The sequence below is a fragment of the Pristiophorus japonicus genome, chromosome 13, assembly GCF_044704955.1.
Source record: "Pristiophorus japonicus isolate sPriJap1 chromosome 13, sPriJap1.hap1, whole genome shotgun sequence".
Classification (NCBI taxonomy): Eukaryota; Metazoa; Chordata; class Chondrichthyes; family Pristiophoridae; genus Pristiophorus; species Pristiophorus japonicus.
The window spans coordinates 108,418,352-108,431,228 of NC_091989.1; the positions used below are offsets into that span (position 1 = coordinate 108,418,352).

The 12,877-nt window shown below is 45.9% G+C and overlaps 1 protein-coding gene across 1 annotated transcript in view; it reads right to left on the reverse strand.

Annotated features, from left to right (window-relative positions):
* Positions 1–12,877, reverse strand: part of LOC139278162 (uncharacterized) — a 327,559-nt gene that overhangs the window by 207,515 nt on the left and 107,167 nt on the right. The gene's annotated exons all lie outside the window — the stretch shown is intronic.

Here is a 12,877-nt window from a genome sequence, read left to right on the forward strand (position 1 = left end):
GATGGGAGGCCGGCCAGGAGAGCAATTGAGTCTGCAAGTGATGAAGGCACATGGATGAGGATTTTGGCAACAGATGTGCTGACGCTGGAGCGGAGAAAGGCGATGTTATGGATGTGGAAGTAGGCGGTCATTGTGATGGAGAGGATACAAAAATCAGAAACTCAGCTCAGAATCAAAATTATAAAATCAATCTGTATATGTCTGTTAATTCACCTGAGAGGGCCAAGGGTGCGAACTGTTTGCTCCAATCTGAGATAGCAGCCAGGGAGGGGGATGGAATCGGTGGCAAGGGTATGGAGTTTGTGGTGGGGCTGAAGATGATGGCTTCAGTTTTTCCAGTGTTTATTGTGGCTTATCCAGGACGGCAGACAAGCAGTCCAACATCAGGTGATGGCAGTAGAAAGGCCACGTGAGATGGCAAGGTTGAAGGTGTGGCTGTGAATATGGGTAGGAAAATTTAAATGGAAGGAGAGGTTAGGGAGGACAGGAAGAGAGCGCAAGGGTATATGGGGGTTGGAATTTTTGTATAGGGGAGTGCTTGAATTTTCTGTGTATTGGGGCGGCTTCCAGTTTTGCAAAATCATTTGTTGATGACACACGATTCAGCCCCTGTTCCAAAAGGTTAGACAACACTACTTGGAGCTTTGTCTTTAACCACTAGGACATTGGGAGAGCAATGAAAACTGCTTTAAACATTGCAACGGGAAACATAGAAACATAGAAAATAGGTGCCATTTGGCCCTTCGAGCCTGCACCACCATTCAATATGATCATGGCTGATCATGCAACTTCAGTACCCCATTTCTGCTTTCTCTCCATATCCCTTGATCCCTTTAGCCGTAAGGGCCACATCTAACTCCCTTTTGAGTATATCTAATGAACTGGCCTCAACAACTTTCTGTGGTAGAGAATTCCACAGGTTCACAATTCTCTGAGTGAAGAAGTTTCTCCTCATCTCGGTCCTAAATGGCTTGCCCCTTATCCTTAGACTGTGACCCCTGGTTCTGGACTTGCCCGACATCGGGAATATTCTTCCTGCATCTAACCTGTCCAATCCCATCAGAATTTTATATGTTTCTATGAGATCCCCTCTCATTTATCTAAATTCCAGTGAATATAAGCCTAGTCGATCCATTCTTTCTTCATATGTCAGTCCATCCCATCCTGGGAAGCAGTCTGGTGAACCTTCGCTGCACTCCCTCAATAGCAAGGACGTCCTTCCTCAGATTAGGAAACCAAAACTGAACACAATATTCAAGGTGTGGCCTCACCAAGGCCCTGTACAAATGCAGTAAGACCTCCCTGCTCCTATACTCAAATCCTCTCACTATGAAGGCCAACATGCCATTTGCTTTCTTCACCGCCTGCTGTACCTGCATGCAAACTTTCAATGACTGACGTACCAAGACACCCAGGTCTCGTTGCACCTCCCCTTTTCCTAATCTGTCACCATTCAGATAATATTCTGCCTTCCTGTTTTTGCCACCAAAGTGGATAACGTCACATTTATCTACATTATACTGCATCTGCCATGCATTTGCCCACTCAACTAACCTGTCCAAGTCACCCTTCAGCCTCTTAGCATCCTCCTCACAGCTCATACTGCCACCCAGCTTAGTGTCATCTGCAAACATGGAGATATTACATTCAATTCCTTCGTCTAAATCATAATGTATATTGTAAATAACTTTAATGATTTAGATGAAGGAATGGAATGTAATATCTCCAAGTAAGTTAATCATTACATGTAACTGAACACTCAGGATGTGAAGATGTAAAATAAGATATTAGAGTATTGGAGTGGTTTCTATCAATCTGTAAATGTCTGTTAATTCTTTTAGCCAGGGATTCCTAAATGTATACTTTGCTGCCAATTTGCATTGAACCATCCAAGAGTCATATTCCGCACCAAGTCCCATTCAGCTGCTCAAGTGCATATTTTACACCAAAGCCCAATACACAAATATTAAATACACTGAGCACAGTAGAAATCTGCTGCGTATAAAAGGTCAGGATAGGCGACATAGTTTCATGTAAAATAGTATTTTATTAAATATAAATCTTGCAATCCCACAATAACAGTCCATTGCAATGTGCAAGAGAATTATGCTGAATAAATAAATAAAAAATAAACCGATGCTAAATAAACAATCTTTCTCCAATCTCCAACATTGCTCTGGATTCTGGCATCATGCTGCTGCTATTACTGACCATTAGTGTTGTTCTATGATTCTATGATTTCTCGATCTTCCTCGCTGCAATGCTCCATCTCATGCTCAACAAGCTCCCCGCTGGAGTGGAACTAAACTATAGAACCAGTGGGAATCTGTTCAACCCTCATCGCCTCCAGGCTAGATCAAAGACCGCCCCATCCTCTGTCGTCGAACTACAGTACGCGGATGATGCTTGCATCTGCGCACATTCAGAGGTTGAACTCCAAGCCATCATCAACATCTTCACCGAGGCGTACGAAAGCATGGGCCTTACACTAAACATCCGTAAGACAAAGGTCCTCCACCAACCTGACCCCGCCACACAGCACTGCCCCCGGTCATCAAAATCCATGGTGCGTCCTTGGATAGCATAGACCACTTTCCATACCTTGGGAGCCTACTATCAGCAAGGGCAGACATCGATGACGAGGTCCAACACCGCCTCCAGTGCGCCAGCACAGCCTTCGATTGCCTGAGGAAGAGTGGGTTCGACGATCAGGCCCTCAAATCTGCCACCAAGCTTATGGTCTACAGGGCTGTAGTGATACCTGCTCTCCTGTATGGCTAGAGACGTGGACCATATATAGTAGACAACTCAAATCGCTGGAGAAATACCACCAACAATGTCTCCGCAAGATCCTGCAAATCCCCTGCGAGGATAGATGCACCAAAGTCAGTGTTCTTGATCAGGCCAACATCCCCAGCATCGAAGCACTGACCACATTTGACCAGCTCCGTTGGGTGGGCCACATTGTCCGCATGCCCGACACAAGACTCCCAAAGCAAGCGCTCTACTTGGCGCTCTACCCCTAGGTGGGCAGAGGAAACGTTTCAAGGCCACCCTCAAAGCCTCCTTGATAAAGTGTAACATCCCCACCGACACCTGGGAATCCCTGGCCAAAGTCCACCCTAAGTGGAGGAAGAGCATCCGGAAGTGCGCTGAGCACCTCGAGTCTCGTCGCTGAGAGCATGCAGAAAACAAGCGCAGGCAGCGGAAGGAACGTGCAGTAAACCAGACTTCCCACCCACCCTTTTCTTTAACGACTGCCTGTCCCACCTGTGACAGAGATTGTAATTCCCGTATTGGACACTGTACAGCCACTGGAGAACTCACATTTCAAGTGGAAGCAAATCTTCCTTGATTTTGAGGGACTCCCTATGATGATGTTCTATGATAGTACATTACAGTATTACCAATTATGGCCAGAGAATATCCTACCATGCAGATACTATGCTAAGGATGCCTTTTCAGTGTCACTATTCTACAGTGAATAGCAGGTCACAGCTGAGAAGTTAAGGTTTATTCTAATGTTAAAAGAAAATCAAGAGTTATTGATATTCACACCTAATTTTAAATAAAAAGACAGTGTCTACGTGACGAAGAGGAATAAACATCCAACCTGGTGCCTAGTAAATGGTATCGTACCCATTTGTTAGTGGTAGTCTGCAAAGTATCGCTTAGTGTTAAAGAATGGCCATTGTGAACCGACTCTGTCATTACTGCAGGTTTATTGAGAAATAATCTGTGGTCCTGTGTCCAGTACATACTTTACTCCAGTTTCATGTGTGGAAAAGCTGGAAGAGGGAAAACAAAAGGAAAGAGAATGTATCTGGACAAGTTCTACGGCAGATTCAAAGAATGTGTTTTAAAGCTAAATAATTTTGTTCAGCTTCTGTTCTGCAGTGTATCCTGATAGTTTCAGATCAACTTTCATAGCCTCATTTGTACTTGCATTGTGTGGTTTCACACCGTATCTTGCCAACATGTTATTTTTATGGATGTAAAACCCCAAAGCTCTCAGTAAGTAGGGCAGCTCCCAGACTACTAGTTTAGACACTAGTGCTGAGAAAAGGTGTGAGGAAGGGAGACATAGATTTAAATTAAGCCCCAGATCATACAACAATCAGGGACACACAGGAATATGGGGCCCAAGTTTCGGGTTGGGCGTGTGTGGGGGGGTTGGGCGTGTGTGGGGGGGGGGGGTGGGGTTGGGCGTGTGTGGGGTGGGTTGGGCGTGTGTGGGGGGAAGTTGGGTGTGTGTGGGGGGGGGGTTGGGTGCGTATAGGGGGGGTTGGGTGTGTGTGGGGGGGGTTGGGTGTGTGTGTGTGGGGGGTTAGGTGTGTGTGGGGGGGTTGGGCGTGTGTGGGGTGGGTTGGGCGTGTGTGGGGGGGAGTTGGGTGTGTGTGTGGGGGGTTGGGTGTGTGTGGGGGGGGTTGGGTGTGTGTGGGGGGGGGGTTGGGTGCGTATAGGGGGGGTTGGGTGTGTGTGGGGGGGGTTGGGTGTGTGTGGGGGGGGTTGTGTGTGTGTGTGTGTGGGGGGTTGGGTGTGTGTGGGGGGTGTGGGGGAGAGGCTGGAAGGAGGCACTCCTGCTCTCTCCTCCGGCCCTTCGATCATTGAGTGCCCCCCAACCCACGCTCCTCCATCCCTGTTGCCACGCTCCCCCCTCCATCACTGTTGCCACGCTCCTCCCCTCTCACCCCGGTTGCCACGCTCCCCCCCCTCCCAGGTTGCCACACTCCCCCCCCTCCCTACCCATCCAGGTTGCCACGCTCCCCCCCCTCCCCACCCCGGTTGCCATGCACCCCACCCCTCCCCACCCCGGTTGCCACGCTCCTCCCCCCCCACCCCGGTACCCATGCTCCCCCCCCACTGGTACCCACGCTCCCCCACCCCCCCGGTACCCACGCTCCCCCCCCCCCCCGGTACCCATGCTCTCCCGAGCCATTCATGCTCCAGCGCGCCTGCGCAACGCTGCCGTCTCTTAGAAGAAGTCATGATCCCTAGCCCCGCCCCTCTGCAGGCAGTCTCCTCCCCAGGGAGACTACGCTGCGCAACGCCACTCCATGCCATGGTCCAGGAGGACCGGAGAATTGATGCAGAATATTCCAGGCAGGTCACATAAGTCTCGGAGGTGCGCCGTTTTCACCAGATGCCGAAACTCGGGCCCATGATTCCTGTAAGGAATGTGGGATGAAAGTGGCAAGTGTAAGGAAGCTGAGTCACCTTTAATGTGAGTACATCGGAATCAAATTTAAGAGGGTGACACATTAGTAGAATGATGGAGTGAGAGGGTGGATGACGAAATCTGAACATCAATAGCTGACCATGTACAGGGTTCAAACATTTAATAGAAACCTCCCATCAAATGAAAGCGTGCAGGGCTTGGTGCTATTAGGAAACAATTTTCTGAGAATTTTATATATAGTAAGCCTGAAAAATAAATTATTGAAAATCTGGCATTAAAAACATACGCCATAGTGAACTAACATGGTGCTCTCTACCAATTGGCTTTTCACTCCTTGAATGCTGTGTCGCATTCTTCTGACCACTTCCAATGGACCTGTTTTTTCTTCCATGCTATGTAGTCTCTGGGGATTTCTACTTATAGTTTTGAAAGTTGATTTACTCTTCAGTCGACATGCCTTTGCAAGATGCCCAGTTTTCTTGCAGAAGAAACACTCTACCTTCACATATGGACAACTTTGAACAATGTGTTGTCCCAGGCACCGAAAGCGACTTCAATGCTCTGTTACCCTTGCCAGTTGCTGAGACCTTGGGGCCCAACTGCCTTTTACTTTTAACCTGCAGGCGATTCACCTCGGTTGTCTGACGACTGGAAATGGTACGAAATTCTCGGGAATATTGGTCGGCTATGTCCATTGACATAGCTGTCTGACATGCTAAATCAAAAGTTAAGTTAGGAGTTGTCAATAACTTTCTTCTGATCGCATCATTTTTCATCCCACAAACAAAGCGGTCACGCAATGCTCGGTCCTGAAAGTTTCTGAAATTACAGTGAATAGATAGCTTTTTTAATGCTACAATGTACTCACTGATACTTTCGTCAGTTAACTGATCTCGTATTCCGAAACTATAACTTTTAGCAATTTCCAGGGGCTCAGGACTGTAATGCTGTTCGGAATCTGCTTAAGTGATGTGTCCTTTGGCTTGACAGGCACAAGAAAATTTTTCAGGGTTTCATACACCTCGGGCCCTGCTTCAGTTAAGAAAATAGTCTGTTTTCTTTTCAACACCCCCGGTTATGGTTTTCATCATTGGGGACTTTGATGATACTATTTGCAGTGAAAAATATTTCTAGCCGCTCCACATACGCTCCGAAACTTTCACGGTCACATTGAAACTCCCCCAAGCGCCCTATTATTCCCATAGGCTCCTCAATCTGGGTTCTGGCAGTTCAGCCGTGTCCTTTAATTTACCTTGGATTTTTAGCTGTTAATTAAAACAGAGAAGCTCTCAAAGTCTCTCTGTCAGATGGCTGAATCATCCACCAGCTAGGTTATCCGATTAGCCCATTCTCCGTCGCCAATGTTATGTTTTCGGTATAACCTCACAAAGATGGCTGATAACTTCAGGAAACCAGTCAGGTGACTCCCTCTTTATTGTTGTAAACAACAATGGCTGCAATGCCACAGTAGTCCATTGTGGAGCTATATATATTACAGGAATATTACTTCAAATTTCACAAAGACAAGCAGAACTAGGTAAGGAGAATGAAAAAAAAACAGGTAGAAGTTGAGTGTAATTGTGTTTAATGGGCTTATGGAAGTGGCCCACATATTCAACTAATCAGGGAAAAATGATTTGGGAAACATTTATGTCCCAAGGGCAGGTGCTTTGAAGCAATCAATTTTTTTTTACAGTGAAAGCCTATCCATCTCAGACCAAGTTTATACTCCCCTTCTGACAAAGGGACAGAGTAGAGCAGTCCTGTTCCTAGCAACATTCTACTACTGTGTCATCCTCTTAAATTTGATTTTGATAAAGACAGCAGGATGGCTGTGCAAACAGGAGAGCTGCAAGGAAGAACGGTTGGGAACTTGGGAGACACGAAGGTGGAGCTCGCGTACTGTGACCGGTGTTTAAGGAGCAAACAACGGGCAGTTGGAAGCAAAATGTCTCTGGGAGATTGACAGTGTCAAGAAAGTGGAGGTGGAAGAACAGCTGAGAAGCAACCCAGAAGGCAGTACCCAGTTAATATAGAAGAGCATTAGTAGATTGAAGTCGGAGAGAGGACAGTCCAGAATCAAAATAAAATATGAAGTGACCAGAACTTATCTGCCAAGAATATAGTAGCTGGTGGAAATAATCCAGGAGATTTGTGGACTCATACAGTAAAACTGAATTAGAAAATCTCAGCCATGAATTTGAATATTTATGAATCGCAGATAAAACGTTATTGATTTGCAAAATTCATTCAATAAGTTAAGTGCATTCAATCAGCATATTATTTAATATTTTAATTATTTATTAAAGTTCATTCAGCAACCTGTGCAATTATTAAACAGACAGCATTTTAATAATTTATTAAATTTGGTCTGCACAAGTCTTGCCTTCTCCTCTTCTATTTTTGATTATATTCAGATCATCAGTTTTTAATTCAAACCTGAATTTATAAAGCCTGCTCCTGGCTGCCTCTGTTTTCGCCCCAGAGGGGCGCCAATGGCAGCAGTAAGCTCTTCTAGGTGGGCTGCCAGCTTCCATCGCCCGGTCAGGGTTTAAGGGGCAGGGCGCAGAGCATTACCGCCCGGAAGAGGCAAGCCAGTGTGCAACACCCCTGGTTGCGACACCGGCTCGATTTTTGCCTCCTGTCCGACCCCAAGCGCTGCGTCGAGCACCGTGTTGGGACCACCTGTGAAAACGGGCGATCTGACCATTAGTGGCTACAGAGGTAAGTAATGTCGACCTCAGGTAAGTAGTGAGGTATTTTTCGGGAATGTTTTTGGTGGGGTTTTTTTCTCCCCAGGCTCCAAGGCCGGTTCTTTAGCTCAGGATTTTAGCCTAGCGCCCTAAGAGAGATGTGCAATGCCTCCCTTAGTGATTCACCTCACACTCAGGGCCCAGTTGCCCAATTTTGCTGACTGAGACGCAAACTTTTCCCGGGGGGTATCAGGACCGCCCCGTCGCCATTAACGCTCCGAAATCTTAAAAGCCGAAAATCCAGCCATATATAGTTATTCATGTATGTCACCAGCCCTGGACCAAAAAAAGCTGGGTTTACTTCTATCCAAATCGTCACTGACTCTATAGCGGGTTCTGTTAGTTCACTACAGTTCCAGTTTAAGAACAATGGCAGGTTGAAAATGATTATAAATGTGTTGTAAAGTTCCTTTAGTGTCAGGATTGGGTGGCCATGGCTGCATGTGCAACCCCAAAGCAATGAGACCATCACCCAGACCTACAATACCTTTCACGGTGAGTTCACTGCATCGATTAGGAAGTTGTCAGAATTGAAGGACGTCTTCTGTCTGAGCTCAAAACTGAAATCTCCCAATAAGAGCGAATTTTACACTGCATTTAATTGTACGATACCTATCCCTGAATATGTTAACCCTGGGCAATTGAAGTGGAAAGTGTTGCATTCCTGCAAAATCAGAAGAGAACTGGAAAATTACTCATTGTAACACAAGGAGACAGATTACAAGGCTAGAAAACACAGGAGACAGTGGAAGATGTGTAGATAAATAAATGTTTTTAAAAACAGGAATTCCCCACAAAGTAATGTTGTTGTTATAATTCCACACCAAGTGGTTTACAGAAAAAAGTATTTGACAGATGATGAACTGGCAGTTTGGTGAAATGCAAGGTTATCAGATTCCTGTAAACTCAAGGTGGTGCTCTGAGACTGCCTGTGGCTAAGGTACATTTCACAGGTTGCGTCGGTCTCTAGGCGTCAGCTCCAGAACAAGCACAGGTAGCAGAGTTTGAAACATATCAATGCAGAGACTGTTAATAGTCCTGAAGCTATGTTTGCTTTTCTCTTCCTTCCCCTCCTGGCAATCACAAACCCTGGGGCTAAGTGGGGTGCTGCCGATTCTTTGATCCCAAGTTTCTGCCAATGACACGCTGAGCTCAGCAAAAGGACATGTGCAACAGCAGCTTGGGGACAATTCACCTTCACTGGCATAACAAAGGAAATTGAACACTGCTGTGGCTCAGCCCGCTGTTCCCCAATCCCATCTCATCCTGCCCCCTGCTCCTCATCTCCCTCTCCTGCCCAGTCCCAACCCCATCCTGCACAGTGCTCCTAACCGCGCCCCCCATCCCCCGCCCGCTGCCCCTTAGACCTTGCCCCCCCCATCCTACCCACTCCTCCTCAGCCCATGCCCCCCATCCACTCCTCAACGCCTGTCCTCCCTTCCCGCCTGCTGCTCCTCAGCCCGCCTCCTGCCAGCTGTTGCTCAGCCCCCTGACCCGCTGTTGCACAGCCACCCACTCCAGCTAGTTTTCAAACAAATATCGATTTGCAGGAGCACAATTAAACACTTTCCTGATAGCCTTGCTTATGTCTCTTCCTTCCAGCTGAATCATTGTTGTGTGGGTGTGTGTGTCTGAAAAATCCTGCCATATTTTATATTTAAGCCTGCAGATTGATCGAACTGCACAGCAGGAAAAACATTTTGCCAGAATTTAATTAGTGTGTCTGCTGAAGAGGTTTGTCTCCAATAATTGTGGAGGCAAATCTGGAGCGTGCCTTTGAAAACACCCTTAACCGAACATACTGAAGCTGATTAAAGGGACTAGTAATTACTGTAATTTTTTTTGTTAAGAGAATGGTTAAGTTAATTATAAGTATATTTGGTGTGTAACTATCTTCGGGATGGCTCATGTCTTTCTTGTGGTCAACATCTCAATCTCCTTACCATATATGTGGGTAGCAATGCTGCACATTAAAAATATGGTTAAGAATCAAAGTACTGGGATAAGTCAAAATATAGACTTAAATATAGCTGCAGTTTGTAAACCTAACCTGAATCCAGGCTACTAAATGAGCAAGACAATGCTGGAAAACCAAGGGGGTAAATTTGGTCTTCGCCAGCAGTGTGAAACAGGCTTATAATGAATCGGATGCCCATTTTTCACCGAGTCCGATTGCTTTTCCATTGACGTCTACTGGCGAAGACCAATTTCACACCTTAACAGTTTGACCTTCAAATGCTTATTGGTTTATTTTGTTTTTATTGAGATACCTAGGCTGTGCAGAAGAAGGGGAGAAAGCAAGGTAAACTCAATCCGGTTTCTATATAAAGAAAAGATAAAAATCAATCCCCAGCATTTTAACAGTTTACTAAAAGAAAAACACGATGTTCTGCTTAGCAGCTGGAACGCAGTGCTGCTTGGAAAGGAATGTAGCTGGTAACACTGCTCCCGGACCCCACTGTTCCTTCCACTTGTTGCATTCTGTCCCTCCTGGACAGCATGCCAACACTGTGGGCTCAGGGTATCTGCACTGCAATTTGCTGAGACAAAATGTCCAAAAGGTTAGGATTTAGGCAATTTACACAAAACACTTGTTGCATTCTCTCTTTTGTAAATTTATCAATTCACTGTTCTTCTGGTCTATTTCCAGGACTCTCTGTATCATTCTGATGGAATCTCACTCTCCAAGAGCTAAAGGTGTTTTGGTCTCTAGGGTGGGAGATATCAACCAAATTATCGAATGTAAATCCACATTCCACCCCATTAACAGAAACAAGGATTTGACAACAAGTGCTTTGGATGCTTAGCTCCCAGATGGCTCTTATTTACTCGCACAGAGGTACAATAGACCAGCAATATAGATCAGACTATTGGAAAGAAACAAGAGAGAGAATACACACACACATTCCAAAGAAAGATCAATGGTGGAGGGTGAAAGAGGATATGCTGGAAACAGAAGGAACATGACAAATGTGAATGAAGTGTACCGTCACAATTCTTCACAGTGATACCATTATCTTGGCACGCTATGTGCGAAAGGTGGCATGAGGCTCTTGAATGTTTCCTTCCAGGGAGAATTAAAAAAAAAATCAGAGGACAAGTCAACCAGGGGAACCTATCATGGGTATGGACCCCATCTCAAGCATTCTAATGCTAGTTGTCTGAATATAAAGAAATTAATTTCCATTCCCTATGTTGGTTAGTGAGTAGATGCATCACATAGTGTGCTGCCAAGCTATAGAGATCAGAAGGCCCCAGGTTTGAGCCACAATTTGTATTAGCCAGAATAGCATAGAGTGCTACAATTGGTTACAAATGACCCTAGGCTTATGAGGAAGGGAAAAAAGGATCAATCAGGGTTCATTCTCCTTACCTCTATCCAGTAACTCCTGCTGGAAAATGCTATGCCTGCAGCCAAGGACAGGATTTTGTTTATATATGATGCCACCCAAAGTCAAATAGCCAATGTTCACTGCCCAGGCTCACATATGAAGACTGTAGTCTAGCAAAGTACTTGCCACTGCTCAAGTAATCATGGCCCAATTAGGAGTCAATGCACTAAGGTGAAGGGGAAAGTGGGGAAATGAAATAATAAAAATGAAATCCATTGGGCTCTATTTTCCTCTTTGCCGATTTTTGGCACCCAGGAGGATGTACGTACGATTCTTTTGTGCCCGATTGCGCCAGGAAAAAAAACGACAACTTTCGCGAAAGTAAAATTTAATTTTGGCGCTGCAGTACCCAAAGTTAAATCTGGGGGTGGAGCTTCAAGTGTGCGCCAAAAAGTTAGTGAGCATGCGCCGGAAAAAAAATATTTTTCCTCGTGACGGGTGTGTCCGTGCATCCACAGTGAACTTCCTGGTCTGGATCAAGAGCTTATGAGAACACATTGGGATCGGAGCTGGATCTGGACATTTAAATTTTGGCTGTAAAAGATGGATCAAAGGGAAGGGGAAGGGGAAGAAAGAAAAGGAGAAGGGGGAAGGGCCAAGAGATTTCTAGCAGAAGAAATTGAGCCCCTGGTAGACATCATTGAGAGGAGATGGATATGCTTGAGAACAAAGGAAGAAAGGGACAAAAGAAGCTGAAACCCTCTCTACTAGCAGAACTTTGGGAACAAGTTGTAGGAGTTCAATGAGGTGGCCATGACTGAGAAGCGGCGGCAGGTCAAAAAGAAGTGGCAGGACCTCGGCCAAGCAGTTACTGTAAGTAACATTTTTATTTATGCACTGCAATTACATTTGTAAATGTGGCTAATATGTGTGCACGTGTGCATGTGGCCACCATAGCAGAAGGACCCTCTCTTTAAAAAGTTCTATTTTCATCTTTGCAGAGGAAGGTGTCACAGATCAACCGAGAAAGGTCAAAAACTGGAGGAGGTGTGCCAAGTAGACTGCAACTAACAGCCATGGAACAGAGGATCGCTGATATGATTAAATCTCGCAAGAGAAGATCAACCACCAATGTGGACGCTGGACCCAGATGACCAACAGAGGGTAAGCCCTGCAAATTGCACAGTCTGGGTTTGAAAAGAGCCTGCACTGTGTGATCTGTATACTCATGTCACCGTGCCCCCTCTGCCCCCTCCCCTGCTGCTAGCCAAACATCTGCTCTGTTATGTTTTGCAGGTATTGCGCATCAGAAAGAGACAGAAGCTGAAGCAGAAGATCAGAAAGCCATCAGTCCAGATATGCTTCATTAACTTCAGGACGAGGGTGAGCTGGTCAATGAAGGGCAGCAGGAAGACGCCAATAATGAGATGGTTACATTGGAATTGGAGCCGGTGAACCCCCTGAGGATGCCAAGCCCTTTGCTGAGCGATACAACCGACGCAACATTTCATGTGGTACGGTCTGAGGTTGCGGGTACCAGTAGTTGCAGCAAGCCATACCTGGGAGACGGCCAAGGAAGGTGGGAAGGAGAACTGAACCTGAAATACAGGATG